General features: G+C 38.4%; 1 protein-coding gene and 1 long non-coding RNA gene across 5 annotated transcripts in view; one reads left to right on the top strand and one right to left on the bottom strand.

Moving 5' to 3' along the window:
• The window catches only part of LOC115219370 (protocadherin beta-13-like), a 125,086-nt gene that overhangs the window by 44,004 nt on the left and 63,582 nt on the right, over nucleotides 1-17,500 (top strand). The window lies entirely within an intron of this gene.
• Nucleotides 4,497-17,500, bottom strand: part of LOC118766023 — a 17,443-nt gene continuing 4,439 nt past the window's right edge. Inside the window, exons 2-3 of the long non-coding RNA XR_005001950.1 lie at nucleotides 5,187-5,192; nucleotides 4,497-4,521 (exon numbers count right to left, since the gene is read on the bottom strand). This is a non-coding gene — a long non-coding RNA (uncharacterized LOC118766023). The remainder of the gene's footprint in view (nucleotides 4,522-5,186; nucleotides 5,193-17,500) is intronic.

The raw sequence follows: 17,500 nt of genomic DNA, 5'->3' as shown, positions 1-17,500 counted from the left end.
ACTAAGCTTGCTAAGAATAAATCTTGGGGTCAATTTGTTTGACTAAAGACGGTGCTCCAGCATGGCTGCAGTCAGATGACTGAAACAAGTGAAAGAATAAAAGAATACACACACACACACACACCCACTTGCATTGCTCTTCTATTTCCAAATATATTGAGATTATTCTTTAAGAAGTCACTGACTGACAATACATGCACACATGCTCACACCAGGTTGCCAGCATGCATCTATATATACATACAAGCAGACACATACACGCCACCACCTCCACCACCTTCAGAGCCACATTGTCAGGTGGTGTATATAATTAGTTGAGTGCAGGTGGCCCCTCTTCATTATATTGCCCCAGCAGGTAATTCTATGCCTGATATCATGTCTCATCAGGGAACATCATGAAATACCTACATTGCCGTCACCACCACCACCACCACCACCACCACCACCGTGCTCTACCCCCACCCCCACCTCATCCAGTCCGATCTACTTAGAATGCATTTCTCTGCATAACATGTGTCTTCTTTCCTCTGGTGTTTGATGATGGTGGTGGTGGTGGGGATGATGAGGGTGGCGATAGCAGATGTGGTGTTGTAGAGGTGGGAATGGAGATGGTGGAATGTGGTGGTGGTGGTGGTGGTGGTGGTGGTGGCAGTTGTTGTGTTAGTGGTGGAGAATCATGGTGACAAGCTATATATGGCAATTGTGGAGATGGTGACGGTGAGCTGTGAAAGTACATTGTAGTGTGTAGTGACATCCTCCTTTTACATCTGTTTTCCATGCTGGCATGGGTTGGGTGGATTGTCACTGTTCACTTCTATTCACTGAGATGTAGTGAGACATCCTCACCTCCCTTATACATCTCACTTGGACACAGTTTCTATGGCAGGACGTCTTTCCTGCCACTGACCACTCTTTCTGTTACTTATACCTGAAGCCTAACTTCCCTTCTAACCTTTTGCTAGTTCTCTCCACTGCTTCCCTTTCTTCCCATCTTGCCATCTTTTCTCTCTTAGCCGTTACAGTACCACTGCATCATCGTGTTTCCTTCCAACCAGACAGAACCTTGCACCATTCGCAGATCTGGTCTGTTGCCTACAGGAAGTTCTTATGATTATCTCCCCTGTGTTCTTCCCTCTTTACTGAAGCCATCTCCTTGGCCAGATGTTAGTAGTGACTACAGTAAGGGTCAGCCACATATAGACTCCCTGCTGTAAGCTCCAAAACAATGTTTGACCCTTTCACTGTTGACCCACTCAAGACTCTTTTTAAATCTATGATGACAGCATTCCATTTTCAAGTGAAATTAGAGCCCTCCATGAAAATGTGTTTTTCATTTATGGTCAAGATATCAACTTAATAATGGCAAGAATGTTTTTCTAACTTCTGCATTGTTTTCAAAATTAATTGAAATGAAGCCATTGTATTTCAACAGAAATAGGATCACAGAACGTTTAAAGATAGATCACCCTCTGGATGATGTTATTGGGTGTGCGTGTGTCAGAGAGAAGAGAATGTGTTTAGGAGTGGGTTGTAGTGAAGGCGAGTGGCTTAGTGGTTAGGGTATTTTGGCTCACAGTTGTAAGGGAGGCAGTTTTCATTCCCAGTGGTCCTTGAGACATATACTTTATTTCACACTGCACCAGTCCACTCAGCTGACAAAACCTGAGTGATTCAAAGGGGCCAGCCTTGTCACATTCTGTGTCATGATAAATCTCATCAAGAACTACGTTAAGGGTACATATGTCTGTGGAGGACTCGGCCACTTACATGTTAATTTCAAAAGCAGGCTGTTCTGTTGATTGGATCAAATGGAAAACTTGTCATTGTAACCAATGGAGTACCAGTTATCAGGTCATCAAGAATGAAATGTCCGATTATGCACCAAGTTTGACTAATGTTTTATCCTGAGAATTCTTTGTTTTACATGAGTTACATCATGACTTTTTGAAATGCAATTCATTTTGTCTGATTATATTGTGAGTTTTCTCTTGTAAATCATTTTTTTGTGAACCCATGGATAGATCAGAAATTCATGTTGTATATGAACATGTGTCCTGTCATGGAACCACTGCATCCCAGACAGCTTGAAGCATCGATGTTTGGTGAAGATGTGGTGAATGAAAGTACTGTAACTTTACTCTTAAAAATCAGTCCCATGATAGACCTACCCCATGGTGGATAGTGATGAGCTGGAAACCAGATGTAGTGGAACCAGATACATTTCAAACTAGGCGTGAGTTAGCAGCAAGGTTTGATGCTTTGATTCCAACTGTATTGGACTATCTGAAACAAATTGGCAAAGTAAAGAAGCTGAACAAGTGGGTGCCACAATCTGAATAAGCGTTAAATGACACGTCTTCAAACTTGCTGTTCTTTGCTGTCATGGCATAAAAGCAAACCATTTTCCCATCGTATCATTGTGTGTGATGAAAAATGGATTCTTTCCAACAATAGCAAGCATTCTGCATGGTAGTTGGATAGAGATGAACCACTGTCTAAAAAAGAATATTCACCAAAAAAAGCTAATGGTACCTGTTTAGTGGTCCAGTGCTGGTGTCATCAACTACAGCTTCATGAGAACTGGTAAGTCAATTACAACAGATGCATACATCAACCAGTTAGATGAAATGATGAGTAAATGTACATTAAATAACCAAGATTGGTCAATAGAGACAGGTTGATTCTTTTGCAAGACTATTTCATGACCATATATTGCACAGAGAACACTACTCCAGTTACAGGAACTGAACTTGGAAGTACTCTGTCATCCACCATATTCACCAGACCTTACACCAACCGACTCACATTTTCCAGGCATTAGACAACATTTTGCAAAGGAAAAACTTCAAATCTGAAGAAAATGCCAAAACAGCCTTTTGTGATTTAATCACCTTTTGCTCTCCAGAATTCTTTGCTGCCGGCATAAATAAGCTACTGGTTAAATGGCAAAATTGTGTTGATGATTTAGGTGCATGCTTTGGTTAACTGTATTACTTTTTATTGAGATAAAATTAAATAAACTTTCAGTTCAAAATCAAACATTTCATTTTTAATGACCTGATAGTTGTAGTGGTTGTGTGGTTGTACATTTCTTTACTGTTATAATAAGGCCCCGAGTTATGTTGTGTGTTTAGAGTATATGAAAGAGATAGCATTGTTAGATTAGTATTGTAGTGTTGTGGAGTGTTGTAAGTGTATTGGGACCGTGGAAGGAACATTGAGTTGTTGTAGTAGTGTGTGGTATTGTTGTGGGTATATATATATATATCTGAGTGTTTGTCTGTCGTTACGTTCTGAGTTCAAATTCCGCTGAGGTCGACTTTGCCTTTCATCCTTTCAGGGTCAATAAATAAAGTACCAGTTTCGCACTGGGGTTGATTTAATCGACTTAATCCCTTTGTCTGTCCTTGTTTGTCCCCTCTATGTTTAGCCCCTTGTGGGTAGTAAAGAAATATATATATATATATATCTGAGTGAGAGAGAGAAAGATAGTGTTTCTGGATGGTGTTATAGTAGTGGTGTAGAGCAATGTAATATTGTGTCTGAAGTGTGTGGGAGAGCAAGTGTTGTTGTGGTACTGTTTCAGGAAGGTTGTAAGGTGTTGCAGTGTTGTGTGATGTTGTAACAAGATATGGTTTCAGTCAGAAGCAAAGGAACGGTTGGAAGGAAGTAACAAGGGAAAGGTTAGATTCTCATTGTTGTCACACCCAAAAGGGGAATTTAGGAGAGTGAGTTAATGTGGTGTAAATTGGTTGGGTTAGGTTGCCAACAACAATTGGAGAGCTAACAAACAGTAAAACAGTTTTCCAAGACAATGACAGAGCCTTGACCTGCAAGAAAGAATAGCCAACTTCTTTCGAAACATGGTGTGGTGTTTTAAAAATGAAAGATAGATTTGACAGTGTAGTCCTTGATAGGCAAAACAGCAGGGGTGTCACAGCTGGAGCAATTCAGATTCTAGATGTTGTCAATGAAGACAGAAGTAGGAGCTAAATACCCACCACCCACAGCTCCCCACAGCAACAACATTATCATCAACCACAAAACAACAACCAAACAGTGCCAGAAAGAAAGAAAAGGTAAAAGGAATCATGAAAACTGAAACAAAGAGAAGATAAGGAAGAATGAAATGGTGAAGAGAGAGAGGGGGGGGAGAGAAGGTGGAATGAGGGAAACCAGGAAGATATTTAGGGTTGTTGTGGCTTGTTTAACAATTTATCAATTGTGATATATATTAAATCTACATTGCTAGATTGAGAAAGAGCCGGTATACAAGTGAGTGAAATTGATGGAACAGCTGCTGGGTGTTGAAGTAATTGTTGTTACTAAAATGTGTGTGAGAGAGCAAATGGAGGAGGTGTGGGGAGGGACTGTATTCACCTCACGTAACATGTCATCATCTCAAACATTGCATCTTCTCTTTCTTCTGAAATGGTGGTGGTGGGTGGAGGAGGGGACGAGGGTGGCGATGGTGACTGAGAAACGTGTGACTGTGTATGTGTGTGTGTGTGTGTGTATACACTAACAGTAAAGCTGTAATGTATACATTGTGGATATGCGAACATATATATGTCTGTATGTATATATATATATATATATATATATATATATATATAATATATATATATATATGTATATGCATTTATGTATTTATTTTATATACACACATACACACGCATGCACATATATATGTATATATATAATATATATATATAAACACATATGTTTGTAAGTTTGTATGTATCTTTGTATGCATGTATTAATGTATAATACAACTACTTATGTATGTGTATATATATGTTTATATGTATTTATAAACATTTATACAGATATATATATACACATATGTATCTGAGAGCACATATGTGTGTGTGTGTATATATATATATATATATATACACATACACACACACACACACATACGTATATACTGTCAAAGTAGATATATTGATGTAAAAATGTGTTGTCCATTTGCTGTATTCTAGACACCAAGAGACAATGGTCAGTTATCAGTGCCTACAATTTCATTGACCAGGGATACTTTCCAGTTAGACTGAACTCTAAGCCAATGCATGGAAAGGAATAAAATCCACAACATCACTCTTTAACACTATTGGCACCGCTCTTTTGAAATATTTTCTTCATATTTTGGTATCCTGTGTAACTCTATTTTCATTGATACCAACTTTAAACTCTTACCTCCACGGCTAACCATTCTCATCTGTCTGTCTGTCTGTCTCTCTCTATGTGTGTGTGTGTGTGTATTTGTGCTTGCAATTGTTCATCATCATCACTTGATAACCAGTGTTGGTTTGTTTACATCCAAATAACTTAGTGGTTTGGCAAAAGAGACCAATAGAATAAGTTCCAGGTTTAAAAATAAAGTTCTGGGGTTGATTCATTCAACTAAACCCCACAAAATTGTTCCCTAGCCAGGCCATTGTCTAAGGACAAACAAGTAAAAGGTAAATTCATGTATGTATGTATCTATCTGTCTGTCTGTCTGTCTATCTACGAATATATATATATATATATATATATATATATAATATATATATATATACACATATATACACATATGTGGATGAGGTAGACCCAGCAAGACCTGGGATGAGGTGATTAAGCACGACCTTCGAACATTGGGCCTCACCAAGGCAATGACAAGTGACCGAGACCTTTGGAGATATGCTGTGTTTCAGAAGACCCGGCAAGCCAAGTGTGACCATCACCTATGGCCTATGACAGTTGTGTATAACCAGCCCACTTATGAGTACCCTTCATTCATTGGACAATAAACTTTGCTTGCGAAGATCTGTTAAGGCAAGTGAAATCAAAATCACTGACGTGGCCAATGACAGTACTGCCTGATTGGCACTTGTGCCAGTGGAACGTTAAAAGCCCATCTGAGCGTGATTGTTGCCAGGGCCACTGACTGGCTCCCGTACCGGTGGCAGGTGAAAAGCACCATTTGAGCGTGATCATTGCCGGCGTTGTCTTACTGGCACATGTGCTGGTGGCATGTAAAAGCACCCACTACAGACTTGGAGTGGTTGGCATTAGGAAGGGCATCCAGCTGTAGAAACTTTGCCAGATTGGAGCCTGGTGCAGCCTTCTGGCTCGTCAGTCCTCAGTTAAACCATCCAACCCATGCCAGCATGGAAAGCAGATGTTAAACGACGATGATGACACACAAACATATATATATATACACACACACATCCATATATATATATATATATACATATACATATATACACACACACACATAAGAAATTTTGCTTAGAATATATTTGTGTCATATTTTAACTTCTATAAGCAAATACACTGCACTAACCACAGAGAAAATGTCTCTCTTCTGGTGAAAGATGTAAGAACACCAAATCTGCCCAGTGCTTCCTCCTATCAGATTCCCAGAAGCCTGTTTCTGGCAGTTTAACCTTCCGCAATGGGAAATACCAAAGAGAGATAACCCTTGGCAGATTCAAAGCCATGCATTGTATGCCTATATACATATGTATACATGCATAATATTTATATGATGGTTGTCTACTCCTTATGCACAGAGCGACCACCCTTTGTACTTACATCTTAGATCTATCGTGGCATCTGATGTGGCTTTTTAAACCAGACAATGTTTTGAAAAGACTCTCACATAGATTGCATGTCCAGTTTGGACAACCAAGAGCTGCAGTGAAGTTCTGATCTTTATGGATCTGAAAATGCCTTTTGAGCCCTCCGTCAGATTTGTAGACCTTATGACATACACGGCATTGATAGGTGTGTATATATTTATATGTGTGTGTGTGTATGTAATATATATATACATATATACATATGCGTACAGGTCTCTGTGTGTGTATATGTGTATATATATATATGTGTGTGTGTATATATATATATATATATATATATATATATATAGATCAAAATAAGCAACAAGGATATCCAGAGGTAATGCAGTACAATTGTTTCATGCAACTACATTTAATTGAGCAATGTAACCATTACACCAATTTAAATGCAGAGCAATCCTCATCTGCATAAAGACATAGAATTTAATTAAATTAAAACAGATGGACACATTAGTATAATTTTACCTAAAATCTCCAAGAAGTTAAGGTGATAGACAAAGAACATGCTACCTTCACTTCAACGTCGTTTAACATATATATATGGGTTGGCCAGATTGGAGCAATCTTGAGTATAACCAGCTGAAATTGCAAAGATAATTTGGAACTCCGAATGACACATCCTTGTTTTCTTTGTAATGTCTATCTGGATGTTTTGTTGTCCCTTTCTTGTATCACCTAACTGTCTGGATGTTTTGCGTTCTTGTCCTATTTTGTATTTTTTATATATATATATATGTTGTATATGTGTGTGTGTGTGTGTGTGTGTGTGTATATGTTTCAATTAGTCTCTGAGTTATAGTTTAAATGCATATGGTTAAAGGAAACACACACACACACATGTATGTCTCCTATCACCATATGCATTTAAGCTGTAGCTCATGATCTTATTGGAACTGTGACACACTAATAATACAGCACTAGACTACAGCACTATGTAATATTGTCACATACATTATTACGTTGTGTGTGTGTGTGTGTGTGTGTGTGAGTGAGAGAGCTGCAGTCTTTCAACAATATCTGATCAGAATCCTGCTAAATCACACAAATGACGGAGTGTAACAACAGATGTCAATGTGCAAGTTCAGTGTTTTTGCAGCAGCACACCTTCCTGCCCCTTCCCACCCCTTTCACCACTCCAACAAAACGAACAACACTTTCCTCTCAACTTCAATAACACCCATGTCATGAACTGCCAATTCCTTTGTTCCTTCTCCTATAATGTCTGCTTCAGCAAATGTCACGAATTCTCCTATTTCTTCGTTCCGTTTGATCCAAACCGTTACTGCCCACAGGCTGGATTGAACCAAGTCACATCATTTCCATACATTACTTGAAAGTAGTTTCAGAAATAGAATTTCTTTGTGGCTCTTTGATATTTGCTGGTGATGAGTTGGTTCGGTTCCATGTGTAGATGCCATGGCAAGCGTTTAAAGAGTTGTGAAGCAATCAGCTTGACACACATGGAATATATGTCAATGCATGGATACGTGTGTGTGTGTGTGTGTGTGTGTGTGTGTCCATGTTTGTATGAATACTTATATGTATGTGTCTGTATCTATTCATATATATATACACACATACATACATATTCTTTCATTCTTTTACTTGTTTCAGTCATTTGACTGCAGCCATGCTGGAGCACTGCCTTTAGTCGAGCAAATATACTCCATAGTACTTATTCTATCGGTCTCTTTTGCCGAACCAAGTTACAGGGACATAAACACATCAGCATTGGTTGTCAAGCGATGTTGGGGGGGACAAATACAGACACAAACATATAATACACACACTCACACCAACATATATATGTATATATATATATATATATATATATATATATATATATATATATATATATGTATATATATATATATATATATATATATATATAATATATATATATATATATGAACCCATAACCATGTGGCTGGTAAGCAAGCTACTTACCACACAGCCATAAATATATATATATATATATATAATTTATATATAGAGGGCATAATTATACATACATGCCAGGAGGCATTATATATACCTGCCAAACGCTAAGAGGGACAATCAGTCATTTCTACCAAAAATATTACTAATCCCACCGAATGCAATTTTTCAAAGTAAGACATTTAAAAATATATAGGCCTGTATCACAGTGATTTCATACTTACGTAATCATCAGCAGGCCTGAATGTATTATAAATAAACAACGACCCTGCCTCGCTTAAGCCGAACAGCTAACTGATCAACATCAACGAAGCACATGGGTGAGTTTATATATATTACATCCGGGTGAATGGCAAACTTTTACAAAATTGCATTTCGGGAGAGGAAAAGTTTTTTCGGAATAAAAATTTTGCAATTAAGGACAACTACTTAATAAGGAAAACTTAACAAGAAATTGTCAGGTAGATAGCGTAAAAACCTCATAAGATATATATATATATGTATGTGTGTAAATATATGTTTATGTTTGCGTATGTGTGTATGAATGCGTATATATACATAGACACATACATACATGCATGTACACATACATCAAGAGAGAGTACATACAGTGCATACAAATCTTACCTGTAGAAACATACATAACAATACACACACACATGTATCTATAGGCCTGTAACTATAAACGTATGTATGCTTGTGTGTATGTATCTGTTTGCATTTGTGGTTGCATGTTTCTATATATGCATACATGTGTACATATATACATATACACATGAATGGCATTGCCAATGTAGACCTTATGAAATGCTAAACTTCATCAATGTTTTACATACTTTGCCAATACCTTTGACATCTTGTAGATGTATTCTCTTGATTAGGCATGTTCTTTCTGGGTCTGTGAATCCCCAGCTTTTCAAGATTGGTACTAAAGCAGTTGGCTGAGTGCTCCAGTAAGCATTGGTAGACATCTAAAATTATTGACTGGATGGAGTAGCTGCAAATTTCTCATCACTTCATCATGTTTGCTTCTTTAATAATCTTTAATACGTCTCTATGTGTGGCATGTTGGTCAAGTGTATTCTATTGTAATTTTGGACCAGCTTTGTGAGTGGATTTGGTAAACAGAAACTGAAAGAAGCCTGTTGTGTATATCTATATATCCTGGATTGATTCATTCAACTTAAATTCTTCAAAGTGGTGCCCTAGCATGGCTGTGGTCTAATGAAATTGAAATAAGTAAAAACAAAAAAATATATTTGCTGGGCAACTGATTTGAACAGTCGTGTCTAGTTTCTTTTCTTCATCCCAGATCATTATGTCTGGCCTGTTATACTTGCAGTTTATGAAAATCTTCACAGGGCATTCCACCAACATTCTTTCATGTCATGAATGATTGTTCCCTCCACATTGCTGTAGCTTCTTGCATTCATCTCCTCAGCATTATCCTTTCTACAGATTTCATTATATACTGTTTTAGCTGTAACATCATGTTTCACAGGTAGGGAATAACGACATTTTCAAGCATCTTTTTTATAATGTGGGTAGCATCCTCAAAATTAATTCTACAAAGTATACACTGGTTGTCATATAGTTTCTTTGAATCCCCCACTCCTTTTGAGCATCAGGTATTTTGAGGTCATTTTCTGCTTCCATATTACAAACATTTATACTTTAAAGTAAGAACTAATGTCTTGGTTGTTAGCCTAGGACAGATTTTTCTGGTTGCCATTGTTGCTGTCACTTTGAAGCATTCTGGGAATATAGCCATGCCTGACCTTCTACCAGTCTGTGTTCAGCTTCTCTTCTGATGATTTCTTATAGAAAGAATATAATATGACATTCAAACTCTGTTTGGATTGAGTTTAAGCCTCTGTTTTCATTTCAAGTAAATTTAGTCTCCAAGGCTGTTGATATAGAAATTCCTATACAGATTAACAATTTCCAGGGTTTAACATCAATGGCCTTGATCTCATGTAGCATCATCAATCAAGTAACCCAAATATTTTGTATGAGCACTTGCATGACACCTTCATTGGAGGCTTCTATCAATATACTGCTTGCAGAAAGTTTCAAGGGGCACATGTTCTTTATCCTGGTGCTATATTCTCTGATTGCACACTCCCTGTCACAATTTCCATCTTAGGAGGTATTTTCATCTGTTCCTATGTCTGTGTCTATTCCTCATCAGATATCAAGTGCTACTGATTGTAATGTTACTCAGTGGTCTTGCAATTTGTCTTTGTTTTACAACCAGTTAAGGACATATTTTTCAGGCCAACTCCATCCCTGTATCATTTGAGAATGTCCTAATAAGGCCAATGCCATTCCTGTATCATTTGAGAATGTCCTAATTAGGTCATCACTTACCTTCTTACCATCCATATTCTTAGAATGTATTTTCATACCATCCACAAAAATGCAATGTTTGGTTGATATTTCTGTTTTGTTGTGGACCAATCACATATTCTTCAGATTTCTTTAACAAAACGGACAGTAGGCTTAGTGAATGTATTATGGTAAGCTGTTGTTATTGTGGTTTTTGGCTGCAGGGTTATCAATGTCACGGTTTGGGTATTGATGTCTGTTGTATGATTGTAAAAGGTGATGTCATTGCTGTATTAATTGTGATGTGAGATGAGATTATCTGTATGTATTACAGCAAAAGCAAACCTCTGAACATTTAACAACTGGTTTTATTAAGGGAAGGCTAAGCAAGAATACATACATCAATTATCAAATCCCCACTGGTAACAAGGATGCAAGGATTTACTGAACTGTATTTGCCCAGCCATTAATTATCTGAAAAGTGGCGACCACCTTTCCCTGTGGGATGAAGTTAAAATAATAGACAGAGAATACCACTGGAAAATATGAAAACTAAAAGAAGCAGCATTTATGTTAGGACACAACAACCTCATAAGCAAAGTGCGTGCAGATATAAATGTGTTCTCTTCTGTCTTTGGTTTTGTAATTCTTGCTCTGAGGAAGGAGCTGCTTTCCAACAAAGATGCAAAGCTCCATCATTGGAATGTAGATAACATAAAGAAAGTCACTTATAAAACTTTAGAAAAGTCTTGCATATTTTTACTGTTCCACTTACAGACTGTATTTGTAGCCTGCAAATCAGTTGGTTGATTGGTTTTTCTGAAAACCCTAGCTTATCCAAATCATCACTTAGGCATTTACCCACAAAACCCAGTGCACCAATTATTATTGGTCTGAATCGGAATTTATAATCTGGATGCAGAAGCTGGAGGTTTCAAAGCAGTTGTCCCTAATTATCCTCTTCCTATTTGAGTTTTGAAGAAATATTCACTTTAGCAGGAGAGCTGACCTCTATGATGGATGGTACATACTTTTCTTGTCTGTTCCAAACAGTAATATTCAGCCTGTTCTGCTTACATCTGCCAAAAGTTTTGATGGGAATGTCCCATCAGTACTCTATGTATTGATGTTTGGGTATTTATTCAATAACAGGAAGATTTTATATTTATTCTGGAACAGTCTTTTTTGTAAGTGTTGTTGTAAATTGTCTTAGCAACCATGTCATGTTGCATAAGGAGGTGGTACCTTGAAGTCATTTTTGGGCATGAGCTCTCTCACAGACATATGACATAATCCACATTTTCTGTTAATATGTATGTATGTATTTTTGAGATTAATTTTAAGTATTTTTCTTTGCGGAATTCGAGCTGTTCATTAATGAAGTGACAAGGCTCTTTCATTTAAGTCAAGACAGCCTTGGAAATTTGTGGTTACCTTCATCGGTTGATGTCTGCATGTATGTGTGTCTCTGTATGTGAGTACATGTAGGTAAATGTGCACTTGTGTGTGTGTGTGTGTGTGACAGTTCACAAGTGTGCGTGCTTCGAAACTGTATGTGTGTGTGTGTGTGTGTGTGCATGCATGCCTGTGTATTTCATGAAAATCTGATTGTGTAACTGTGATTCCCTAAGAATCTTCAAATGGAGATTCCCTGAAATGTCCCACAAATTTTCAATTCATCTCTAATCCCTTGTATTTGGAGAATGCAAATCGATCTGCTATGATCCTTTTAAGTGAATCCTAGCATTTCTAGATATTTTATGCAGATCTGCTGTAAACCTAAGATTATGGGAACAAATCCAAATCTATAACCTGGATATTACAACCATAGGTTTCTCATTAGCTTGCCAGAGATGTTCTCTTTTTCCTCTCCAGTTTTTGAAGAGATGTTCATATCTTTTGACAAGGGATCTCTATAGCAGAACATGGATTTTGCCCCTTGTCCCATTACAATAATGTCTGGTCGTTTGTGTTTATATTGTGTTGCAGTTTTTATTGGAAACTACCACCAGTGTTCTTTATTTGAAAAGGTGTGGCGATGGCCTCTACCTTTGATATGGCTCTCTGCACAATCCTTCTCATATGCTTTAGTTGCTAGGGTATTCAACTCATGATCATAAGGTCATGAGTTCAATTGCAGGCAGAGCATTGTGGCCTTGAGCAAGACACTTTATTTCACATTGCCCCACTCCACTCAGCTGGCAAAAGTGAGTTGTATCTGTAACTCAAAGGGCCAACCTTGTCACATTCTGTGTCACACTGAATCTCCTTGACAGCTATGTTAAAGGTGTGCATGTCTGTGGAATACTCAGCCACTTGTACATTAATTACAGAAGCAAGCCGTTTCATTGATCTGATCAGCTGAAACACTCTTTATCATCATAACCAACAAAGAACCAGTTGTTGCATTTATAAACAATCTTGTCATGTCTGATGTCATGTCTCCAGGGGATTTCTTGTAGACAGCCCCAAATGATATGAAAGATATTGCCCACAATGGCAGGGCATGATCAAACCCTTTGCACATACATGCATGTGTGTATCTGTGTTTGTCCTCCACCTGTGTTTGATAGCCAGTGTTGGTGTGTTTATGTCCCTGTAACTTAGCAGTTCAGCAAAAGAGACTGATAAAATAAGGACCAGGCTTAAAAAATGTACTGGGCTCGATTCGTTTGATTAAAATTCTTCAAGGAAATGCCTCAGCATGACCGCAGTCTAATGACTGAAGCAAGTAAAAAGCAAAAGATATAGTCATACACGTTTTGCTTAATAATCTGCAGAAGTTGTAGAGTGACTCAAGGGCTGAGAGTTTGGTAAGTGCTAAGGCATGAATCTCTTGGCCCTTGAGCCACTCTGTAACTCCTGCCAATTATTCATAAAAACACAGAGAGAAGGCAACTGGAAATTCTTATGGTTCAACTTCCTGAGAGTGATGCAGCAAATCTGTGGTTGGTGCAAAGTTACAATCAGACCAGACCAAGGGTCATAGAGTGATGGAAGAGTGAGGCAGACAAAGTTGTAAAAGTGAAGAGACTGGAAGAATGAGAGGAAAAGAAGCTTGAGAATAGGTGTAAATGGTAAAGGAAGCAGCAGCAGCAGCAGCAGGTGAAAGGTGTTGCTGCTGGTTTACAGGATGAAGACCAGAGGCATGAGGTATTCTTGTTAGCAAATCAGTGTCAGAAAGAATTGTGATGTGGCTGAGAAGTGAGTGAATAATGGAACCTTAAGTAATTTTGAAAAGAAAGAGGCATGGAAGTGCTACTATGAAAGGTTAAATGTTGAAAATGTCTGGGGAAAAGAAATATTACCTTATCTAAACATAATGGAAGAATCAGCCATTCTAGTTAACGACAGTATGATAAATTAGATAATTAAGGATATGAAGATAGAACAAGTGTTTGCTTCATGAGAAATTATCACTAAGATGCTTACATGTGGAGTAGGAGACAGTCTAGTGACTTGTATGAGGGGGTGGGGCTGAAAAGGTCTTGGCTTTGGGTAAAATAAAATGCAGGAGGATCCATGAATTATGATTTTACTCAACATATTCCCCTCTCAGATTCACACACTTATTGCAGCAGTCCTTCAGTTTTTTAGGCTCTGTAAAAGAGCTTCGAAGGCTGGGCCTCCAACCAGACCTTTTGTGATACCCTCAAAGCCAGGAACTTTTCAGCAGCCCCTTGTATAGTTGATAAGCTTATACAGGAAGATATCCCAAATGACTGGTATAGCAGCATTATAGTCAACTGTTATGAGCATAAAGGAAATGCCTTAGAGAGAAATAATTACTGAAAAATCTAATTGCTGGACCAAGTCAGGAAAATTACAGAAAGCGTTATTGCCCAATTAATTAGGAACAGAATTTGGTTAGATGAGATGCAGTTTGGTTTTATGTTCGAGAGAAGAACTACTAATGTTCTCTTTCTAATGATTTAACTTCAGGAGAAATACTTAGCTAAAAGAAAGCCATTGCACTTGGCATTCATCAGCTTAGAGGAGGTTTCTTGCTCTGTGATCTGGTAGTCTTGGAAGAAGCAAGAGGTAGATGAATGGCTTGTGAGAGTTACAGAAATGCTATGAATAAGATGAGAGTTATAAATAAGTATAGCAATAAATTTAGAATACAGGTAGGAGTTCACCAAAACTTGGTTCTCAGTTGCCTCCTTTTCATCAAAATCCTCCCGGTCATGGCAAAGAAGTTTATCACTGGTTGCCCACAAGAACTCCTTAATACTGACAACCATGCTCTTATTGGTGAATCAGGAATGAAATTATAGAAATTCCAGTTCTGGAGGCAAAACCTACAATTAAAAACCACAAAGATAACTTAGCAAAGACCAAAGTTTTAGTAAGCCAAAAAATAAACAAGACTGCATTCTTCAGGTAAATGAATATTGTATGTTACTTGTGTATCAATTGCAATGCAACATGGTAGAGAGACATGGGCCCTGAATACAGAGGACATGGAAAGACTTAAAAGCAAAGAAGCTAGCATACCTTATTGGATGTGCAACATCAGTGTGCATGTACAAAAAGTGCAAGTGTGTTGAGAAAACAAAATGGGCATAAAAGGAGTGAGATATGGTGTGCAAGAGAGAAGACTGATGGTTTGGTCATGTGGTGCAAATGGCGAAAGACTGCAGCAAAGGTAAGTGCTGATCATGAAATGTGGATGGAACTTCTGGATGAAGGAGGCCCTGGAAGACATGGCCCTGTGAAGCTCAATAACTTGAGCTTCACAGAGGAGATGACAAAGGCCCCAGATGATAGGTGATTCAATGTTCTTGAGAAGATATATCTATCACAGCCAAAGTAAGATCCTTAACCCTTTCGTTACCAACCCAAATGAAACCAGCTCTGGCTCTCAGTACAAATGTCTTGTTTTCATAAGTTTTGAATTAAAATCTTCCCCCAAACCTTAGTCACAATTTATGTTCCTAACACCAGCTTAATGATAACTAAGTTATTTTACTGAATTCTTTGTTACATTTAAAGTAATTGAAAGAAACACAGAGCATCTCAAAATAAATACAGTTACGAAAGGGTTAAAGCATGTTTCTTAAGTTTGTACATACTGGGCCCTCCCCCTACACTCTTTCTGGCCCATCATGCATCGTCCTAAAAGCCCCCTAACACCCATCCTTCTGTCACTCCTCTACCTACTACTTGACTGAAATTCCTTTGGGAGAATCTGCTGAGCTGGCCCAGGAATAAGAAATATTTCAATATAGGTCAGTTTCTGACCACTACATGGCTCAAGTAGATGAGCCACATAGTGAAATGGTCATATATCTGGGTCAGAATGGCTGTCAAATATATACACATATCCTAGGGTTACAGTCCAGGTTACTCATTTATTTAGCAGTGTTGCTGCAGTACGAGAATATTGTCAACATATCCAGAATGACTCACACTCATGGCCTTCAGCCACATTACAGTATTGTTCACATATTTCCGATGTAATAAGCCTCAAGGAATCAACACAGATTCCTTGAGCAAGACTCTCTATTTCTCATTGCCCCCGTCCACTCAGCTGGCAAAAATGAGTTGTACCTGTAATTCAATGGGCCAGCCTTGCCATATTCTGTGTCACACTGAATCTCCCTAAAAGCTACATTAAGGGAACACAATGTCTGAGGGGTACTCAGCCAATTGCATATTAACTTCACAAGCAGGCTGTTCTATTGATCAGATCAACTGGAACCCTCATCATCATAACCAAATGAATGTCAGTCACACACGGATATCCTGAACGAAATCTAAAAAGAAGTTATTCTCCTAATGACCAACTCACTATGACTCGTGGTCCTCTCTCTCTCTTTCATCTATCGCCACTAGAAAAGTCTCCATTCCTCTGAACTAGCAACATGTATACTTCCCCTCCTCCGGGTCCAGCATAATACAATGAATGTCTCCCCTTCCTCTTATCCCAACTCTTCCTCACTCACCAACCCAGCTTCTTGTTAACAATTACTTTGGTCATACTTTGTATTTGGTGGAAGGCTTCCAGGATCATGGCCACATTGGCCAAAACTTTTCTGCCATTTCATCCTTCTTTACATTCACAGTTCAAATTCTGCTAAAATTGACTTTGCTTTCATCCTTTCGAGGTTGATGGAATATGTACCAGTTGAGCATTGGGGTCAGTGTAATTAACTTTACCTCAGCCCTGAAATTGCTGGCCTTGTGGTATGGGTCAATAAGATCCAACAAGCCAGATGACTGCCCTGAGCTCCAATGTCTTAGTTTAGGCCTGGTTTCCATAGTTGGAGGCCTTTTCTCATGCCAGCTGCCCCACAGAGGGAACTGGGTGACTTTTTTGTGTGTGACAAGTCAGCACAAGTCAGGTCACCAAGTTACTTGCAAAAAGTAGGTTCCACAGCTGAGTGGGGCTGCAGGATTGCAGGGTGTGCATTTGTGCCAGAAGTTGACAGTTTGAAATTATGATAGAGGGACCGAAATAGTAGCCTTGTAGCTACACCATGAGAAAAGTGAGAGGATGGTCAAGGTGAAGCATCAAGGTATGGGAACATGGATAAAGAGAGAGTAAGGGACAGAGATACAAGGTTGGCTGAGTGGGTAGGGAGGTTTGTGAAAGGGTG

The sequence above is a fragment of the Octopus sinensis genome, linkage group LG14, assembly GCF_006345805.1.
Source record: "Octopus sinensis linkage group LG14, ASM634580v1, whole genome shotgun sequence".
NCBI classification, from domain to species: domain Eukaryota; kingdom Metazoa; phylum Mollusca; class Cephalopoda; order Octopoda; family Octopodidae; genus Octopus; species Octopus sinensis.
This window is presented reverse-complemented; position numbering and strand designations above follow the sequence as displayed.